General features: G+C 38.0%; 1 long non-coding RNA gene across 1 annotated transcript in view; it reads right to left on the reverse strand.

Moving 5' to 3' along the window:
- Positions 1 to 2,738: 2,738 nt before the first annotated feature.
- LOC135270428 (uncharacterized) overlaps positions 2,739 to 17,868 on the reverse strand; it is a 131,690-nt gene continuing 116,560 nt past the window's right edge. The window contains exon 3 of the long non-coding RNA XR_010338583.1: positions 2,739 to 7,102. This is a non-coding gene — a long non-coding RNA (uncharacterized LOC135270428). The remainder of the gene's footprint in view (positions 7,103 to 17,868) is intronic.

The raw sequence follows: 17,868 nt of genomic DNA on the forward strand, positions 1-17,868 counted from the left end.
GGAAGCCACTCCAGCAATAAGAACGATAGTGGCATTAATTCCCATGATAATGGCATTAATCCATCCATGAGGGTGGTGCCCCTGTGACCCAAACACTTCTTAAAGGTTCCAACTCCTAACACCTTCTCATTGGGGATCAAGTTTCCAACACATGAACTTTGAGGGACACAGTCAAACCATAGTACAGCCTATAGCCTGCCAAAAGATCATTTGCTTGTCTGGTCAAAGAAGAATATTTGCAAGAATTTAAAGAATAGAGCACTTACTTACACATTGCATCTGAGAAAAATACTTGAGAAGAATTTTAAACTAAATTACAAATAAATCTTAACAGACTCCCCATAATGGATTAGGAGCGATTGGGGACCTGAAAGCATCCTAAGGACGGACCTGATACTGGGGAGAAAGAAGAAATGAGAAAGGAAAGGTGGGAAATAGAATGTCTCAGTTGGAGGGATTACTTGGTATCTGTTTTTCTCACATAATATTAAAACAATATCTATATTATGAGGCCTGGAAAAGGAATATAACTATCAATGGAAAGTAAAACAGAACTTGCAAATTAACACACATAGGGAAAATATTCTGTGAAACTCTACAAGAGCAATTTTTAAAACCTAAATGAAAGGAATATTTTCTGGCAATATATATTAATTGAATTAATTCCTCAAAATAGAAAGATTGAATAGACCAACCTCCATAAAAGGGATTTGAGAGATAATTTCAGATATATCATTAAAAGGGAGAGGATGGTTGCACTGATATGTTCTAGTTAAATTTTTTAAAACAAGCAATTTTAATGCTATTGAAATAATTGAAATTAAAGAAAAATATGGACTATTTCCCAGTCTGCTTTATGAAGCCATCATAACTTTAATAACAAAACATGATTATATAGTTAATAGAGAATATAATAAATAAAAATCTGTGGTCCAAAATCTAAGTGTTAGATGTAAAAGTACTAAATAGTATGTCAGCAAATACATTTCAGATTTATATAAAAAGATTAATAAACTATGACCAAGAAGGGTTTTTCCTAGGACTGCAAATATAGTTGAGTATCAGGAAAACAGTCCACACATTTTATTACATGAAAAATTAAAGGGGAAGAATTCCCTCTTTTGGCCTTATGGGAGTAATATTCATTCTATCAATGACTAAAAACCAGGAATAACTATAGGAAACAACCATTATGAAACACTGACAGAAAATATAGGACTTTAATTCCTGAGAGAAGGCAACCAAGAGATGAGCCCTACCTTCATCCAGGATTTCTGCCAGTTGACAATTTCCAGACTTTGGAACACAGAAGAGGAACCCAAACAAAGCTCACCAGTCTCTCCTAAAGAGACAGAGAATTTTGAGAAGGCCATGAGAGCTAGAATTTGCAGAGAGGGAAGAGATAAACAGAGAGTTCTAGGTGTCTGTGTGAGAGTTTGCTTGGATTTTTGACTGAACACAGTATGTACATGTAGAGGGTGAACCTTCACCAGCTTGGACAACTTCTGAGGAAAGAGCATTTACTGGAATTGTAATACAAACAATTCTAAGAGCACACATAGAACCAGGAATAATTCATATTCCCTTCAGCCAGAATGAAGAGAACTCATTGAATATACAAAAATCAAGTGTATCTCTATATACTAACCATGCACAATTAGCAGTTGATATTAAAACTGTACCATTTACAATAAGAAAATCAACTCCACAAAATATGTGCAAGATCAAGGCACTGAAAACTATAAAACATTCCAGAGAGAAATTAAAGATGACCTCAATAAGTGAAAAGATATACTATATTCAAAAAATGAAAAGATATATAAAAACAGAAAGATAAACACCCGGGCCCTTGTGGGGTCCCCACCCCAGCAGTGTGAACCTTTTCCAAAGGGGACCCTGAGATAGAGGCACGCAGCATCCCCAGACTGCGGAGTCACACATGTACCCCGGAGACAGCTGTAGCAAATGAGCTGCCCTCCCTCATCCTGACAGCTTGGGCCTCAAGGGTGGCCAGGGGCAGATTTAGCTGTCACAATCTGCCAGTCCATGGCAGCTCCACCTTGGAAGCAAAACAGATGGAGGTGAAAGTGGACGTGAGAGGGGCTGCAGCTTACCCCTTCCTCTTCACGTGGATGGAGGCCAGGGGTGGGGGGGTCAGCCCTCCTCCTTGCCTCTCACCCACACAGGCCCCCACCTCTCCTTCAGTAAGCAGAAAAATATGCTATATTCAGTAAATTGAAATATATACTTAGACTGAATATGGCTAAAGTAGTAATTTCCTCTAAATTGATCTATAGATTCAATGTGCTTCCAGTAAAAATTTCAGAAGGTTTGTTTTTTTGGTGGAAATTGATAAGGTGATTCTAAAATTTACATGAATATGCAAAGAAGCTAGAACAGCTAAAATTATTTTGAAAAAAAGATAGTACTTGAAAAAGTCATACTAGCTGATTTTAAAACTTACTATGAAGCTGTAATAATTAAAGTATTGTGTTAATGATTTAAGGATTGACATATAGATCAATGAAAAAGAATCGAAGCCAGAAGTAGACTCACACATCTATAATAAATGAATTGCATGTAAATATTCTAAATAAGCTGTATGAAAACATCTATTAAAGTAAAAAATAGACACACTTTCAACTCACCAATTCCATTGCTAGAAAACTACATTATAAAAAGCATCAACATGTAAGAATACTCGTAGAAAGATGTTTATATTGTCCCCAAACTAGAAAAAAAAAAATCTTCCACTGATAGTGTCATGGTTGAATAAATTATATTGCATCCATGGAATGTGGATAAACATATTGTGGTACATTCAAACAATAAAATATTATTTATTAATAAAAAGAACTAGCAAGCCACAAGAAGATACAAAGGAATCTTAAATACATATTAAATACATTTAGATTAAGCCAGTCTAAAAAGGCTACATTCTATACATACTCTATGATTACAACTACATGACATTTTGGTTACAAATCTACTTGGAGTAGAAGATAATATAGTGGTTCAGAGGACAGGTTTTATGATCAGGCAAACTTGGGATGCAGTCTTAGCTTTTCCTTTTTTTTTCTGAGACGGAGTTTAGCTCTTGTCGTCCACGCTGGAGTGCAGTGGCACATCTCGGCTCACTGCAACATCCACCTTCTGAGTTTAAGCGATTCTCCTGCTTCAGCCTCCTGAGTAGCTGGGATTACAGGTGCCCGCCAGCACACCTGGCTAATTTTTTTGTATTTTTAATAGAGATGGGGTTTCGCCATGTCTCCCCCAAATCTCATGTTGAAATGTGATCCCCAATGCCGTAAGTGGATCCTGGTGGGAGGTGTTTGGGTCATGGGAGTAGATCCCTCACAAATGGCTTGGTGCCCTCCCCATGGTAATGAATTCTGTCTCACCCTGTTAGTTCTTCTGAGAGCTGGTTGGTCAAGGAGCCTGGTTCCCCCTCCTCTCTCTCTTGCTCCTCCTTGTCCCTCTGTTGCTCCCACTGTCACTATGTGATGTGCCTGCTCCCCCTTCACTTTCTGCCATGACTGGAAGCTTCCTGAGGCCCTCACCAGGAGCAGATGCTAGCGCCCTGCTTCCTGTACAGCCTGCAGAACAATGAGCCAAAGTAAACTTCTTTTCTTTATAAATAACCCAGACTAACAGAATAATCATAAAAACAAAAAAGCAGTTAATTACTGAAATATATAGTTAAGTGTAATATTTATCTGAGGATGGAAAGAAAGTCATGTCTTTAGAAACCTGGTATGTGAAACGAACTGTGTTGGATGCTTTCCCCAATAATTTTCTTGTTAGGAAAAGCTGGGATTAATGCATATAAAGTTTGTCTAGCTTAAGTCTTGTCAATGTTGTAAATCTTGTTCCAAAATTCCAACTCTTAGTTTTGTTGATTTTTGTATGATTTTCTAGCCTCTATATTGCTTATATGTGTTATAATATTTATTATTTCTTTCCTTCTGCTAACTTTGGGTTTAATTTGCTCTAAACCCATTATAGTTCTTTGAGGTGTAATGTTAAGTTTTTGATTTGAGATCTTTTTTCTTTTTTAATGTAGGATTTTTCTGCTACTAATTTTCCTCTTATTACAGCTTTGTTGCATCCAGTAAGTTTAGGCATGTTGTATTTTTAGTTTCATTTGTCTAAAATTATTTTCTAATTTTCTTTGAGATTTATTCTTTGACTCATTAGTTGTTTGAGTGTGTTGTTTAATTTCAAGCTATTTGTGAAACTTTCAGTTTTCCTTCCACTATTATTTCTAGTTTGATGAAACTAGATATAGTGGTTGGAAAAGATACTTGGTATGATTTCAGTCTTCCAAAATTTAAGATTTCTTTTGTGATTTAACATGTGGTTTCTCCTGGGAAATGTTCTGTATGTGCTTAAAAAGAATGAGTATGCTGCTGCTGTTGTGTGCATAGTTCTGTATATCTGTTAGGTCTATTTGGTCTATAATGTTAAATTCACTATTTTCTAACTGATATTCTTTCTGGGTATCCTAGTCGTCATTGATAGTGGAGTTACTGAAGTCCCCTACTATTATTATTTTGCTGTCTATTTGTCCCTTCAGAACTCCCAGTGTTTGCATTATGTATTTTGGTGCTGTAATGCTGTGTAAACTGATCTTTTTACCCTTATAAAAATATTTCTTTGTCTATTGTGAGTTTGTTAATAAATATTGTGAATAAATATTTCTTTGTCTATTGTGAGTTTTTGACTGAAAGTCTATTTTGTGTCATGTAAGTATAGCCAACCTGCTTTTTTTTTGGTTTATAACTTGCATTGAATATATTTTTCCTTCTGTTCACTATGGGTGTCTTTAAGTCCAAAATGGGTTTTGTATAGGCAACGTATAGTTGAGTCTTGATTTATATTCATTTGGCCACTCTTTTGATTGAGTTTCGTACATTTACATTTCAAGTAATTATTGATAGGGAAGAACATACTATTGCCATTTTGTTAATACTTTTCTGAGTTGTGATTCTTTTCTCCTTTTCCTTTCTTGCTATTTTCTTTTTTTGTTTTATTTATTGTTTTGTAGTGATATATTTTATTTCTCTTTTTCTTTTGTGTATTTTTTATAGGTATTTTCTTTTTGGTTAGTATAGGCTTACATAAAACATCTTATACTTATAAAATATTCTTTTCTTTCTTTTTACTCTTCTGATTCAGTAATTTCAAATAACCTGTCTTTATGCTGATAATTTCTTCTGCTGGAGCCTGCCATTGGACTGGTGTAGTGATTTTTTTCAACTTTGTTATTGTACTCTTCAACTCCCAAATTTGTTTCATTCATTTTCTCTGTCTTTCAAAATTTATACCTCTTTGCTGATATTTTCATTTTGTTCATACATTGTTAACCTGATTTCATTCAATTGCCTGTGTTCTATTTAAGCTCACTGACCTTTAATATGGCTATTTTGAATTCTTTGTCACATAATTTATAGATCTCTATTTCCCTATGGTCAGTTTCTGGAGGTTAATTTAGTTACTTTATTTGGGCCATGTTTCCCTGTTTCTTCATATGCTTGTGGGGTTTTTTTTTTTTTTTTTTTTGAGATACAGTCTTGCTCTATCGCCCAGGGTGGAGTGCTGTGATGTGATTTTGGCTCATTGCATCCTCTGCCTCCCAGGTTCAAGCAATTCTCCTGCCTCAGCCTCCCGAGTAGCGGGGATTACAGGCACCTGCCAACACACCTGGCAAATTTTCGTATTTTTAGTAGAGACGGGGTTTCACCACATTGGCCAGGCTGGTCTCAAACTCCTGACCTCAAGTGATCTGCCTACCTCAGCCTCCCAAAGTGCTGGGATTACAGGCATGAGCCACTGTGCCTGGCTGCTTGTGGGTTTTTTTTTTTCCCCGAGACTTGGGAATTTAAAAAAACAAGCTACCTTTTTTTACCTTTATTGAGTACCTTTATTGAGTATCTTGAAGAGAAGGGGAAGATCTTCACCAATCAGCCTCGATCAGAATTCTGAGGGCCTCTCAAACGTTTTCTGGAGATGTGTCTTCTCTAGGCTTGTGCATGTAATTTCCTAGTTAGAGAGGTCTGTGAATTTCTTTTTCAGGAGCTTGTAATCTCTTGCTGTCTCTGGTGCCTGTCTGTTGTACTGAAGGTTGTTGGTGCTGCAACAAGTTGCTAAACTCTTCTTTGCTCTCTGTAGCTCCCAGGCATCCAAAGTATGCTATTTCTTTCACCACTCAGAGCCAGGTGAGACAGAAACCAGTCCCTCAGGCAGCCCCTACACCCTCTGCAAGCTGGAACATTAGATGCACATTGCACCCTACTCTTTGAAGCCAATAATTGAGCATCATCTCCTGATAGCACTGAGCTGTGCTGCTTTCTGACTGTGGTGCTGCAGATCTCTCATGCTTCAGCAAGGAAGCCATGAGTTCTTTTTTATTCTTGGAGCTCCTAGGTACCCAGAGTATGCAGGTTTCATTGGGACTGTCAGGCAAGAAAGAAACCAGTCCCTTGATCAGCTTCTGAAAAGCTGGAACATTATATACTTGTTCCAATCCCATCTTCTCTTTCTCTCCTGAGGAGAAACCACAAATTGGGCATTTTCTCCCAACTGTGCTGGGCTAAGTCAAATTGGGTGAGGGGCAATTGCAGGTAGGAGGCAATGGCTTGCCTTCATTTCAACGCAGCTGTTCTCAGCTTTGTGCTCACCTAGGGTATTGTCACTTAACTAATTCCTGGAGTTTCTGTGAAGACATTTTGGTCTGTACATTATGACTGGAGTGTCCTACTTCACCATCTTGCTGATAGCACTCTTCCATTTTTAAATAGAATTCAGTTTGTTGTATTTCTAGCATGTATAATATAATTTTCCCTTTTAAACTTTAAAAACATTTCTAGACATCACAGGATATATAACAAGAGTGCCTGTGTTCATTCAGGACTGTATAATATATAGAAAATATTCCTATTCATTATCTAATCTGTTGCAGTGTGGAGGTAATCAAGGCAGGCATCTTAGTTTTACAGGTGCAAGTATCTCATGACTTCTCTAAGGTTGCATAGTAATAAGCAGAGCCAGGTCCAAGCCAGGAGTTTTGAGGTGTAGTCTGTTCTCTTTCCATTACATTGAGCTAGCAGAAAAGCAAGAATAAAAATTATTATTTTTTAATGTTAAAAAATGTTCATGAGAGAAAGGATAAGGCAAAATAATTGTACATATATGGGACTTGAATATCAAGATCTCTTTTATTTTTTTTGAGATGGAGGTCTTGCTCTGTCACCTAGGCTGGAGTGCAATGGCACAATCACAGCTCACTGCAGCCTCGACCTCCTAGGCTCAGGGGATCTCACATCAGTCTCCCACTTAGCTGAGACTAAAGGCATGTGACACCAGGCCTGGGTAATTCTTTGTAACAGGAATTATGCACATTTTATGCTTCTAAAACTAGATTTCTCATAATTATATGAGCTGTATGATCTTGTGCAAGTCCTGTACCTTTTGGGGCTAAAGTTTCCAAGTCTTAAGAGTACCTAGATGGTTCCTCAGGTCCCTTGAAGCTTTTCCAATCTCTGACTTTAGTACACACATTTTATTTCTGGGAATAAGGAGGAAGAGAAAGAGGAGAAGGAGGAAAATGAAGGAATGAAGAGGGAGGAGGAGGAGAAGGAAGAAGAGGAGAAAGTAGTCTCCAAAGAAAAAATGTTGAGATCATTTTTCCTCCAGCCCGATGAGAATGAGGATGGGCTCTGGGGTCCACTTAGTGCTTGAAACATCTTGTGTATGTACTTGCATAGATGAACAGTCAGATTTACTTGCTAAGTGACATCTAAATAGGATAAAATAGCGCTCAAGCTCATTCAGGAGAGGAAAATTGCTAAAATATGGCTATAGTATTACTAGCCATTTTATTATTACTTTCTGTTCTTTGATATAAATTTTTTTTCAATGTGTCAAGCAGTGAATATCTATTTATGGTTAAAAACGAAACCCAAGTTTGATATAATAAAATATTAGCTTGATAATGCAAACAGATTTAAAAAATTAAAATACTTTTGGTATGGTACCTAATTTTTCACTAACACATATGTATTGTATCTCATGTGGTCCTCACTATTCTGGCAGTCAGTGACATTAAAGAAATGGTGGCTCTGACAAGTTACATAGTGTGTCCAGGGCCATGCAGACCACAGTGGAGTGGATCTCAGGTTCTTCATAGAAGCAGCCAAATCAAATTTGTAAGAGAATTTTTGTTGTCATAGTTTATAGAAGTCGCATTCTACTATATAACATTTTCTCAGCTTCAACAGTATTTATAGGGTAGTTATATAGTAAAATGAAATGCCAAATTTTATGAAATGGCTAATATTTACTGCTCCATATTTCTCTTCCATGATGCTACTAATGAACATTATACTAGAATGCCTTAATGTAGATTTTTGGTTAGTTACATTTCATTGCTAGTTTTGGAACTCCTAGCTTTTAAAATTTTACTAACCTTCTAATTTTACTTCTGATGAGAACCTGAATGAGAATGATCATTTTTATTGCCTCAAATCCACAATTTAAATCTGAGTTGCTGACAACCATCTCTTAATTTGCTGCTGAATTGTTTTATACCACCTTGCAAATTTGGCTGTACATTTGGTTTTTCACTGTGACCTTCATTCTCCTTGAATAATTCCTTGCACAGTATAGGTGATAAATCATTATTTATGGGTCAAACTAAATCCTCTTTTATATTCTTACAGACTTGAATTAACTGCAACATGGGGATTTTATGCAAGTTTCTTTGTGATTTTGAAAATAGCTGGTTCTCTAAAAGAGCAGTTCAAAACACCCAAGTAAAGATAATTATGGGTTTACTTTTTTTAAATAACACAATTCAATTTAAAAATTACTTATTGCTCACTTTTTGATTATGAGATACATAAGGAAGCCATTCTTGTCTTTCAGAATTGCTTTATTAGAGAGTATACGACAGGCCATTTATGATCAGAGTATAAGACCATGAGTGCCAGGAAAGGGGTCCGGAGCGCGGCAGGGGTCGGAAGAGAGAAAGCAGCACATGTGGAGGAGGTTCGGAAGTCTTCATGGGGAGGATTCAAAAGAAGGAGCGGGGAAAGGGAAAAATGCTTAGTAGGGGATGCAGTAAGCAGAGAAACTATAGCTTGGGGCTTTTGACCATGTAATATAGTAAAGGGGCATCAGCCCTAAGTTATTATTTGGGTCATATATGACATGAGAGTATAGGGATGGTAGAAGCAGCTGGACTTCACGTCTATGAGGCTTAGCATCCTCTGACAGACTTGGAGTAACTCCTTGCTAACTAGTGAAAATGTGATGTTCTTCAAGATCTAAAGAGGGAAAAGGGGCTGGATGCAGTGGCTCACATGTGTACTTCCAGCACTTTGGGAGGCCAAGGCAGGAGGATTACCTGAGGCCAAGATCGGCCTGGAAAACATAGGGAGACTACATCTCTACAAAGAATAATAATAATATCCAGGTATGGTGGCACACGCTTGTGGTCCTAGCTACCTGAGAGGCTGAGGCAAGAGGAGCATCTGAGCTTAGGAGGTTGGGGCTACAATGAACTGTGATCGCACCACTGCACTCCAGCCTGGGTGACAGAGCAAGAGCCTGTTTCAAACAAAATCCAACAAACAAAAACTAACCACAAAAAAACATGAAAACAACAACAAAGGCCGGGCGCGGTGGCTCAAGCCTGTAATCCCAGCACTTTGGGAGGCCGAGGCGGGTGGATCACGAGGTCAAGAGATCGAGACCATCCTGGTCAACATGGTGAAACCCCGTCTCTACTAATACAAAAAATTAGCTGGGCACGGTGGCGCGTGCCTGTAATCCCAGCTACTCAGGAGGCTGAGGCAGGAGAATTGCCTGAATCCAGGAGGCGGAGATTGCGGTGAGCCGAGATCGCGCCATTGCGCTCCAGCCTGGGAAACAAGAGCGAAACTCCGTCTCAAAAAAAAAAAAAAAAAAAACAACAACAAAAATAAACAGGAAAAATGATCTTTAACAGTATGCTTTTTAATGACTAAAATAATACACATTCATTGTTTAAAAAGACAATTTAGAATCAGGAACTAAAGTATTTTCACTTTTTTGGTACTATTCTCTTTTGGTGAAGAGGGCAACTGAGGTGGGACCAGATAGCATCTATTCAGGTTACTCAAATATTGCAGTCTTCTTTGATTGAGATCTTCCATTCCAGTTGCCACATGTAGTGAACAAAGAATGAATACTGAGATCTGGTAGATCTGAATGTAAATCCACTTACTAGCTACATGAACATGGGTATAAATTTCATGAGGATTTTGTTTCATTTGCTGCTATATTCCCAGTAACTAGAACAGTGCCTGGAACTTAACAAGTACTTCATAAATATTTGTTGAGTGAATTAATGGTGCTTTATGAACCTTAGTTTTATTATTAATAAGGTAGGAAATATCCCCAATTCAAAGATTTGTATTGAGGAATTAGACAAGAAAATTATTGGGGAAAGCATCCAACACAGTTCGTTTCACATACCAGGTTTCTAAAGACATGACTTTCTTTCCATCCTCAGATAAATATTACACTTAACTATATATTTCAGTAATTAACTGCTTTTTTGTTTTTATGATTATTCTGTTAGTCTGGGTTATTTATAAAGAAAAGAAGTTTACTTTGGTTCATTGTTCTGCAGGCTGTACAGGAAGCAGGGCGCTAGCATCTGCTCCTGGTGAGGGCCTCAGGAAGCTTCCAGTCATGGCAGAAAGTGAAGGGGGAGCAGGCACATCACATGGTGACAGTGGGAGCAACAGAGGGACAAGGAGGAACAAGAGAGAGAGGAGGGGGAACCAGGCTCCTTGACCAACCAGCTCTCACAAGAACTAACAGGGTGAGACAGAACTCATTACCATGGGGAGGGCACCAAGCCATTTGTGAGGGATCTACTCCCATTACCCAAACACCTCCCACCAGGATCCACTTATGGCATTGGGGATCACATTTCAACATGAGATTTGGGGGAGACAAATATCCAAACCATAACAACTATATATTGGCTTTTAAAAAATATGTGCTTTAGTATCTATAGATCTAAGAACATGACATTTTTAACAATATGGCTTGGGAAAACAAACCAGTATTGGCTTTGATGCTTTTTGCTAGGTCAGCTGAAGACTGCCCTGTGTGAAATGGAGACAGGGCACAGAATGAATGGTGGGACGATGCAGTGACATACTCCTCGGTGTTTCTCTGGGAACACTAATGGGTTCACCTGTTTTCAATGACTTGACCAACAAATTCCATTTACAAAGTGAAAACAGAAGTGTTGAACAGGACTTTGTCTGTAGATATAGCTCAAGTTAGAAATCTAAGTCACATAAAGGCTAGCTTCCTTTATTCAATAATAAGTAAATTTCCTATACTGATAAATCCATAGAATTTTATAAAAATTCAATCCAGGCCAGAATGATTGCTCATGCCTATAATCCCAGTGCTTTGAGAAGGCTGAGAAGGGAGAATCACTTGAGGCCAGGAATTTGAGACCAGTATGGGCAACATAGTGAAAGGTTTTCTCTACCAAAAAAAAGGAAGAAAAGAAAGAAAGAAAGAAGAAAAGGAAAGAAGGAAACAAAAGAAAGAAAGAAAAGAGAAAGAAGGAAAGAGAAAGAAAGAAAGAAAGGGGAATTAGTTGGGCATGGGGCATATACCTATAGTCCTACCTACTTGGGAGGCTGAGACAGGACAATTGCTTGAGCCGAGGAATTTGAGGCTGCAGTAAGCTATGATCATGCTACTACACTCCAGTCTAAGTGACAAAGTGATGCCCTGTCTCTATATTTAAAAAATTCAATCCAATAAAATTTGTGCCAAGAACTATGCTAGATGCTAGGGACACAAAGTTGAATAAGAAATTGCGTTTCTTATTTCATTTCAGAAATTTCATTCTGTTTTTAGATTCAGAACAGGATTTGCAAGTGACAAAGAAGATAGTGCACTGCCTTGTGCAGGTCACTTGGCTTTGAGTCTAGCTTAGATATGACATGCAAAGTGGTTACTCTTAGGCTCATAACTAAATAAGCCTCTTAGTACTAGAGGCTGGCTCAACCTCAAAAAATCAAATCTCTGCCAAAAAACTATTTGACCCAGCAATCCCATTACTGGGTATATATCTAAAGGATTATAAATCATTCTAATATAAAGATACATGCACATAGATGTTTTATGTTTATTGCAGCACTATTTACAATAGCAAAGACTTGGAACCAACCCAAATACCCATCAATGATAGACTGGATAAGGAAAATGTGGCACATATACACCATGGAATACTATGCAGCCATAAAAAAGAATGAGATCATGGCCTTTGCAGGGATATGGATGAAGCTGGAAGCCATCATTCTCAGCAAACTAACACAAGAACACGAAACCAAACACTGTATGTTCTCACTAATAAGTGGGAGTTGAACAATGAGAACAGGTGGACATTGGGAGGGGAACATCATACACTGGGGCCTGTCGGGGGGTGTGGGCAAGGGGTGGGAGAGCATTAGGACAAATGCCTAATGCATGTGGGGCTAAAAACCTAGGTGACAGGTTGATAGGTTGCAGCAAACCACCATGGCACATGTATACCTATGGAACAAGCCTGCACATTCTGCACATGTATCCCAGACTTAAATTAAAAAAAAAAAACAGACACAAAATTGGCAATGACCAATAAAAGCATTTCTTCTTTGAAAAAATAAATAAAATCTCCAACCACTGTGATATCTTAGATAGCCAGTATAACCTCTGGCCCTAGAGAAAGGGAAAAGTCCTGCCTCATGGTCATTGCAAGACCTACCTCCATTCCCATTCAGAGATCATTGGTAGGATTGTGTCCTTTCTTCTCCCCAGAGATTGTCAGGGGGAACATCCATTCCTTTCAGGAGTAAGTCCACATCAGTCAGAGCTTTTAGACAGTCCAGATAGATAGTTGATGGTACCTTTCCTAAAGTCTGGCTTTACAGTTTTATAGTACTTTTCAAAGACAGTACAGACTAGGGCTAATCTTAGTTTAAAATTTTCTTCCACTTATAAGGGGAGAAAAAGACCCAATACATTATGGAAGAGAACACTGAACATCTCAACTAGAAATTTGTGCATTGTTAACAATGACCAGGCACATTTTTCCACCAAATAGGTGAGAATTTCTTCAGCCAGGTGATTTTCACTAAACAACAGAAAGCTGATTTATTGATATTACCACTGCTAAGGACAAAAAAACCTTTCCCTTTTAAATGACACTTACTCCCATGCAAGTTTCCCCATCACCTGCTGCAGGGACTGGGGAAGCCTCACATCATGAGTATCTGTGATTTGTCAGTGACTGCACATTTCTGACAGTGTAGACCTGAGTTACATGTTGGTATCTTCTTTGTCTCTTAGTCTGTTAATAAGTGTCTGTCTACTAAACACTTATGGGAAACAATGCTGCTTTTTGTATTTGCTGATTTTAATTTCATTTTTAATCTTTGCTTTTATTCTTTTATTTATAATTCTTGGAGAATTATGTGATTAAGCTAATCATAAATGTATGGTCTAGTATGTTCTTTTGCATATACCATGTATAGATCTGCTTGTGAGAGCATATGAAGATTTTATCAGGTTCTGCAAGTGACATCAGAGAACATTCATGGAAGCTAGCACGCCAGTAGTATTAATCCAAATTCTTATTTGGACCACTAGAAAAAAAAAACTAAGAGGATTAAAACATTGTCAGCTTTTGTCAATATAGAGCAAAATAATAACACACTGATTGGTTGATAAAATTGATTGACAAATTACAATGTGATGAAAGGAGAGACAGTCAGTATAGTTAAGTCAGTGATGTTGGGAATCACTGGATCAATGACTGTGGGTGTACACTTGCAAACCAAGTTTACCTGTGAATAGCTAAGGAGGCTAGGGAGTGAAGTCATTTGAACAGTCAGGAAAGCTTCTTGGAGACTGAAGGGTGTAATACAAAGGAACCAAGTGTGGTCCTGTCTTCCACTCTCATGATTTACCATGAGACGTGAATGTCAAGAGGCTCAGCTAAATGAAATGAATTGATTTGTCATTAGTTATGAAAATTGGAAAACAAATACCAACATCTTTGCTGGGTTCAGAGATTTTGTGAGCAAAAATATATGTGCAACCAAGGTTTAGTTATATCATTTATAAAAACCACAAATCAGCTTTTACTCTCTCCTGCTGGACAATGGGGTGGTGTCAAGCTTACAGGAGCTAAGGGAACATGTCGTGGTGGTCATTCCTGTTCAGATGGAGATGTTGAGAAATGGTTTTCTGCAAGTCTTATGTAAATAACCATTTACTACAGGGAATTTCACTTCAAAGGCAATTATCTTATTTATCTTATTTTTGAATACATCATTAATTACAAAATAAGTCTAGAAAAATTAAACCTTTGTCTAATTTTCTTTTGTTAGACTGTAAGGCTAATGATGTACTTTTTTTTAAAGATAGATGGTCTTGCTCTGTAGCCCAGGCTGGTATGGTATGCATCATGACTATAGGCACACCACCACATCCAGCTAATTTTGCTGATTTTTGTAAAGGTGGGATAGCTATGTTGCCCAGGCTGGTCTTTAATTCCTGAAATCAAGCAATCCTCCTGCCTCAGCATCCCAAACTGCTGGGATTAGAGGTATGAGCCACCGTGCCTGGCCTAATGATATACTCTTAATAGCTATGCTCCAGAAACTCCCAGAGGCCTGATAGGAGAATAGAAGCCAGTTTCCCCTCCTCTAAGCCTCTGTGCTCAAGATTCTTTGATCTGTGGCACAATGCTAGCAGCTGTATTACAAAGGATATAGGCAAGTGGGCTCTGGGTACCAGAGAGAATGGAGGAGAGGGCCTGGAAAGAGGAAAAACATGGGCAGAATAGAATGTACAGCTACAGAATGGGTAATGTTATGGACTCAAGATTAATGAATGGAGCCACCTCTTGCCAGAGTTGGGAGAGACAAAGAAGAGACAGCTCATTGCCGCTGGGAAGGAATGGCCAGGCATAGGCTGTCTATGCACATCAGCAATGTGACTCAGAAGGAAAGCTATATCCACTTTTATATTTTGATGTTGTGTGCCTGGCTGGTTCAACCTCAGCTTTATGTCCATTTGTTGATAAAACCATGAGAAAAGTCTTAAAGCATGCAGTGGATGTTAGTGTACTCACTTCTAAAATTCTAGAGTCCAGGGACCAAAGCTGCTCTGTTCCTGCTTCCTGGGGTCGGGGGGCAGGGGGATAAGGGAACACGACATATTTATAATGATTGTGTACAATGCCTGGTGGGTTGTTAGCTTTCAGTAATCCATTTCATAATGTTTGTATAAAACCATGGGATGGGAGAAATAGTGTAAGTTTTAGTGATGCATTTCCTTCCCATGTGGAAAGTTTTGGTTGTTAGGGAAATTATTTGTTAGCAAAAGTAATTTAAATGTCAAAATTCAAAGTGTTTATTTGAAATTTAATGTACCTGAGTTGAAGCCATAATTATTAGACACCTTTTCTCCAAGTTAAGATATTTACCTGAGAACCTATGTTTAACAGCCTTTCCTAGAAAATTAATTAGAAACAAACTACTTCCTTATTAGTATTAATGGTTTAATAAGCTATTTTTAAACTATAATCATTCATAGTTCAATAAGTTTAAAATTTATTTTTTGGCGCAGGCATTTTCTCACAGATTAGACTCTTCTCTGATTTTCTCACAGATTAGACTCTTCTCTGCCTTTTTTATTGTACAATGGGCTTTGCTTCTGTTCTTTCACTATTCTTGTCTACATTTTAGATATCAAGACAATTCCTGTAGGTTTTGATAGTACTTGTACAGGAACTAAGGGCCCCTTAGCAGTAAAAAGCCATCAACAAATTGTAATTTGTTAAAAAATATCTTTTAGTTTCTACTGTGTGAAGATAAGTAATGGTGCAGAAGTACTGATTTCATTCATTTGTATCCAGTTAAAATTCTAATATAATATTAATAGTGGTAGTAATGATGGTACTTTATGAAGTGCTAAGTGCCAGGTACCATGCAGGCACTGTGCTAACCAATAACTTGTATTGTCTCATTTAATCCTCACAGCGACCTCATGAAGTAGACCTTATTGTTTCCTTTTATAGTCCAGGAAATTGAAGTTCAGAGAGTTAACTGCCTGAGATTTCATAGTTACTAAATGAAAGAGTTGAGATTCTAACGTTAAGTTTAACTACTTGTTTTAGTTGGCTGAGGCTGCTATAACAAAGGACCGAAAACTGGTTCTTAAACAATAGAAACTTATTTCCTTGCAGTCCTAGAGACAAGAAGTTCAAGATTAAAGTATCAGCAGGGTGGGTTTCTTCTGAGGCCTCTCTCCTTGGCTTGTACATGGCCGTCTTCTCCCTATGTCTTCACATGAGCTTTCTTTTGTGCCTGCGTGTGTCCTGATCTGCTCTTCTTATGATGACACCACTCATTTTGGATCAGGGCCCACCCTAGTGAACTCATTTAACCTTAATGACCTCTTTAAAGACTTTATTGCCAAACACAGTCACATTCTGCAGTACAGAGGGTTAGGGCCTCAACATATGAATTTGGGGCAAACACAGTTCAACCCATAAAAGTCCTTAAACCATGAAGTATATGTATTACCAGCAAGAGGGACTATCAAGTCAGCTAGACATTTCCACTCTGGTATAAATTAGTTTTTCCCCAACTAATTTCCTGCAGGAAGATTTTGATGGTGAAACTGATGGAGAAGGTTGGGGGCTCTGGGTCCTTTAGGGAATGAAGAAAAGCCACCAAAAGTGGGAACAAGGAAGGAAGCTAGAAGGACAGCATCTCCTAATTTGCTGTTTTGGGTAGGACCAAACTTCTGGAAGTAAATTAAACACAGCATCATTTTCTAACTTTGCTTCTATATTTCATCTTTCTAGCTTCTCATTTTTGTTCTGAAAGCATCATTGCTCTCCAACCAAGCCAGCAGGCTCCTCAGGTCTTGGAAAAGTTCCTGAACAAATTCTATTGTCACTTCTCAAATAGGACCTAAAAAATAAAAGAAAGTAATAATCTGCTAGATTCTTTATCATTTTAAAATGTTATTATAAATTACAGACCTCTGTTAATACAGATTGAAATCCAGAAATTGTTAGCAGGTATCTGGAATGTTTAATAAGAATTCACAGGAAGGCAATCAACATCAGGGATGGTTTTTCCTGGTGAACTCTCAATTTCCAGCATAGCTGTTTCATCTAAAGGAGTAGATCAGAAAGTAAACCAGAGCACTACTCACATCCCGCCTTCCAAGAGTTCTTATTTCTGTAACCTCTTGGGAGCCAAAGCTAATGAAGAAAGCAGGGCCTTCCTTCTACCCTCATCTATCAAGAATTCTCCCATTACTTTTTCTCTTCCTATGCCAATGAGTTTGTCCATGGGCATACTGCTGAATCTGCCACTTGTCTAGAGGCAAAATTAAGTACTACTTTTGGACACTCAGCTCAATGTCAAATATCCTGCTTGACAGCCTGTTAAGTGCCTTCTGAGTCAGGAAGGGCTAATACATTTCAGTTTGCACACCAACTCCAAATGATTGATGGGTAGTGACTGTCTGGACAAGGGCAGCGTTGAGAAGGTTGTGAGGTCATTTTTTAAAAAAAGAAAAAAATGGCATAATAAATTAGTGAGGTCTACCCTGGGAGAGGGACTAGTGGCACAAATATAAATGATCTTTCATCAGTAATAAATTCAAAGCTACAATTTATAGTGAGCTTACTTGTGCCAGGCGCTGGGCTAAGGCTGGTACATGCATTATTTCAGCGAATGTTCACAACTCTCCAGGATAAGTGTTATATATCTCCATTGCAGGGAT

The sequence above is a fragment of the Aotus nancymaae genome, unplaced genomic scaffold (assembly GCF_030222135.1).
Source record: "Aotus nancymaae isolate 86718 unplaced genomic scaffold, 86718_ANA_hifiasm-v0.15.2.pri h1tg000062l, whole genome shotgun sequence".
Classification (NCBI taxonomy): domain Eukaryota; kingdom Metazoa; phylum Chordata; class Mammalia; order Primates; family Aotidae; genus Aotus; species Aotus nancymaae.